The sequence below is a fragment of the Oncorhynchus nerka genome, linkage group LG10 (genome assembly GCF_034236695.1).
Source record: "Oncorhynchus nerka isolate Pitt River linkage group LG10, Oner_Uvic_2.0, whole genome shotgun sequence".
NCBI classification, from domain to species: Eukaryota; Metazoa; Chordata; class Actinopteri; order Salmoniformes; family Salmonidae; genus Oncorhynchus; species Oncorhynchus nerka.
The window spans coordinates 27,398,621-27,403,249 of record NC_088405.1 but is presented as its reverse complement, the minus strand read 5'-3'; positions in this window follow the sequence as shown (position 1 = coordinate 27,403,249).

Below are 4,629 nucleotides of genomic sequence, written 5' to 3'. Positions count from 1 at the left end.
ACACATCTAACACTGAGATGTAGTGCCTTAGACCACTGTGCCACTGGGAGCCAGTTTCATCATAGCGCTTGATGGTTTTTGCGACAACACTTGAAGACAATGTCTTAAAGTAATGATGGACTGTCGTTTCTCTTTGCTTATTTGACCTGTTCTTGCCATAATATGGACGTGGTCTTTTACCAAATAGGGCTATCTTCTGTATACCACCCCTACCTTGTCATAACACAATTGATCGGCTCAAACGCATTAAGAAGAAAGAAATTCCACAAATTAACATTTAACAAGGCACACCTGATAATTGAAATGCAATCCAGGTGACTACCCCATGAAGTTGGTTGAGAGAATGCCAAGAGTTTTCAAAGTTGTCATCAAGGTAAAGGGTGGCTACTTTGAAGAATCTCAAATATAACATACATTTTGATTTGACACTTTTTTGGTTACTACATGATTCCATGTGTTATTTCATAGTGTTGAAGTCTTCACTATTTGTTCAACAATGTAGAAAACAGTAAAGATAATGAATCCCTGGAATGAGTAGGTGTATCCAACATTTTGACTGGTACTGTATGTACAGTATTTTTAGATGAATCTACTTTTACTTTATGCCTTTTGTTAAGTTTTACGATTGTGTTTTTGTTTTCGTGCATTCTGCGCTTTGAAGATCATTCAAAAAACAACAAATGTTGAAACGTTCCCATCTTATTAGAGGGAAGATTCGTAAAACATTAACCTGCACCCCTCTCCCCATTCTGTTCCATCATCCTTTTTAGATCTGCTGGAAATGGATGATGTGTACAAACCTTTGACTGGTACTGTATATATATTTTTTGGGCTAAACAGCTGGGGCTTAAAACAGCTGCCCTGAATGATGGGTCGCCACTGGGCCTGTGTATGTCACATGGTATTCGTAGCCTCTTTTCCCAGAGCCTTCATAGCGATAAAGGGCCAGTGCAGTTAAAAACGTGATTTTCCTGTTTTGTTTTTGGTGATATTTCCACACTATGAGGTCGAAATTACACTTAGACTGATGATAAACAAAAGTATACACCTCACACACATTGTTATGGGCTTAGAAAAAGAAGACACCTGTACCATTTCAGATATAGAGTTGGAATGTATTAAATTTTGAGTTTGCATCCCAATATTACACTTTATATACATCACAGAAGGCTGAAATTGCCTTGACATAGAAACAACATCTTTTCATAGTTAAAAAATAATACTAATCTTTATTAATTATGAAATTATGGAAGATATTAATAACATTCCCCCCATGATGCCAAAGAGGGTGCATATGGTCATTGACTGCAGCAAAGGGTTTTAAGATCATCATTAGAACCTTCTTACTGTGAATTTTTAGTAGCCAAAATGTTTCCCAGAGCCTTCCTTAGTAACTGGTTCTTAAAAAGCTTTGCACATCTATGAGTGATCCAGACCACTCGTAGAGCAGACAAAGTGTGTCGTTAGCCGCTTTTTTGCCCTTCCACGTCACTTTAGTCACAGAAGATATCACTAAACATAGAATCAAGATGTTTAGGCTATCTGTCTGACTGTGACTGCTAAAAACTTCAGAAAGAAGTTGACTACAAATACAAAGTTGCCAAAGTATTTGCAATTGTTACAAACAAGTGAAGGAAAAATTATGCTTCAAATGAAAACCGAGATGACTGCATTAAAAGATACATGCACACATATTGAAATCAATTTCATGTTAATTGAATTGAGTTCTATTTTATGACTAGGCTACCAGTGGCTTAATTAGGCCTGGTCTTCCGGGGCTACAGTCCAGAATTGTTTTGGTTCAGCCTTGAACCTTTTGATGGTCGAATTTTGAAATTGCAGGCTGTATATGATATGATAATATGATAAGATATATTATATAACTTCCCATCACAGCGTATCACTTACATGCTAGGCGGTATGCCATAGAGAAAAACCGACCACCACTTTGTGACTGTCGTGGTTTCAGCATTACTTTACTGAAAACTGTGTGTCTCTAGCCCAAACTGTTCAAAAGATATGATACATTTTACCGAGTTATGATGTTTCTTTCTATCGCGAATTTGCGGGAAACATTTGATAAATAAACCATGTCTAGGGCCATTTTAAAACTAGCCTACTAGCGAACAAACAAACGTGTTCAGCCATGTTACCTTAATAGGTAACAATCTGGTAACTGGACAAGCACAAATGTGGTTTAAGATGGCACATGGAGAAAGAAATTGTGAACCCAAATGTTTTATCCTAGTGGGGGAAGTGGGAAAAAATAAATAGACTTAATTTGGGTAGGCTGTAGTCCTGGGTAGATTTAGGTTATGCCATGTTGTCTTCAGGAGATATTCTGTTTCATTTATGTCTTTCACATTAGCTGATGTAAGTCAGTGGAACAGTTCCTATTCCTTATGATGGGCTATCATATTAGGCTATAGGAAAATCAGTGTGCTTGTCAGCAAGAACAGTACTGTTATTCCTCATACTTTTATTATTCCTCTTCAACCCAATTTTGCTGGCGTAACTACTTATTTGAAATCTAATATGATGACTTACGAGAGGCTATGCATTTTTGTCAGCATTCACTAGGTAGGCTATGTATGTCAAGGACATGTTGATTGTAAGTATTAAAAAAAGGAGAACAGACTATATTGAAATGCATATTAACTCAATTATTTTCTCATTTTAGTAGTGGGCACAAGCTGCTAGGCAGAAATGGCAAGGGAACTCTCAATAGCTCGTAAACAGAAAAGATCTTGCCTATGTATTGTAAAGTATCTGCCACTAGTCAGACTCAACCACCTTTATATTTTTATTGAAGGTAGGGTGACTTGGAGAAACGAATAGTCATAGCATGAACATTTTCAAACCCCCTGCACTTGAGAAGAATACCCCCCTGCATGATTTTCATCAAGCCTTGTTTTAAAGGGATAGTTCGCCCACATGAATCAATGTATCTTTTAATTTGACAAAATTCTTAGTAGATCTATCTAATCTCTCATATTTCTTCATAAAGTGCACCAGATTGATGTACTTAGCTGTTGAAATTGAAATTGTTCTGTTCCCCAGATGTTCCCCATCTGTGAGTTAGTGCATTATCATTGGGTAAGTATAATAAACCGAGTCAATAGCCCATTTGCAGCCATAGGTGGTCATATCTCTCTAGGAGCTGAGTCATTGTCAGTATTGTGGAATATTTATAATGTTAAAGTGAGATTTGAATGGAGGAAGCTGATCTGAGAGCAGCGCTGCTTTTCTTTCTTCTTATCAGTATCAGCATGACCCTGGGCCTTGTTTCTCACAGCCATCGTAACGTTAATATCATCACTCGAACAATTTTAAGATTAGTATCTTTAGTATGTATCCGATCTGTTTCCCAGAGCCTTAGTTAGTAACGTTGCTCTTAAAAACATTTGAACATTTATGAGTGATCCAGGGTCTCGTTTCCCAACTGCAATTTAACTTAAGCATTTCGATGATTGTACCAGTTTCATCTTTATTTATGTGCTAACTTTTTAAGAGTGTTTCCCAAACAAGCACGAATAGCATCCTGGACTCAGGGGTAGAGGTAACATAAGTGCATGTAAATCCGGAACACTCCAATTAGTATATGTTACGCTTTGTATAGTATGTATTAATTTGTGCATTCCATCATCCATTTCGTATGATATGTTACGAATTGCAATTCGTACAAAATATGTTACAAATTTGCAAAACGTATGATATGTTATGAATTCCAATTGTGTTGCGGCTAGCCTTAGCTAGGTGGCTAACACGAACGTTATCTAGGTGGCTAACGTTAGCTAGGCTAGGCTAGGGGTTAAGGTTAAGGTTAGGAGTTAGGTTAAAGGGGTTAAGTAATCTATTTTATGTGACATACTAATTTGAGTGTTCGAGATTTACTTTAAACTACTATCTTAAGTCTAGTCTATAGGGCATGGTTCCCCAAAAGCATCTTAAGGCTAAATGAATCGTTAAAACCTTCATAGGAGCCTCTTTAAATCACTGAGCTGTTCCCCAAAACCTTTGAATTTAACGTTGGTCTTGAAAACGCTCCTAACGCCTGCCTCATACCACTTGTAGAACAGCCAAGGGCGTTGTTAGACACTTTTTACCATCCCGCGTCACTTTATACACAGAAACAAATGGTTTATCCATCTCAATGTGACTGCTGATAACTTCAGAAGAAAGTTGACTACAAATATACAAAGTTGCCGATGTCTTTGCAATTAAAAAAAACAAGTGACTTGTAAAAATAAAAATCGAGATGGCTGCATTAAAATATAAACAGCAGGCCTAGGCTATTGGCCAATTTCAATCATATTGGCCAATTTCAATCTCATGTTCAATCAATGGAGTTCTATTTTGCTTCTTGTAGGCTACTGTCTGTAATTTGTCTCAATATACTTAATGATGTGTAGCCTAACGTGCTCAATGATGTGCCAAATCGGTGATTTAGTGCATTCATTGGGTAAGCGTTATAATAAGCCTCCTGAATATTTCCAGCCATATGTGGTAATATCTCTCTAGGAGCTGATCCATCGTCAGTGTTGTGAAATAATTAAGATGTTATTACGGTAAAATTTGAGTAGAGGCTGATCCGAGAGCAGCGTTGCTTTTCTTTCGATCCTATCAGTA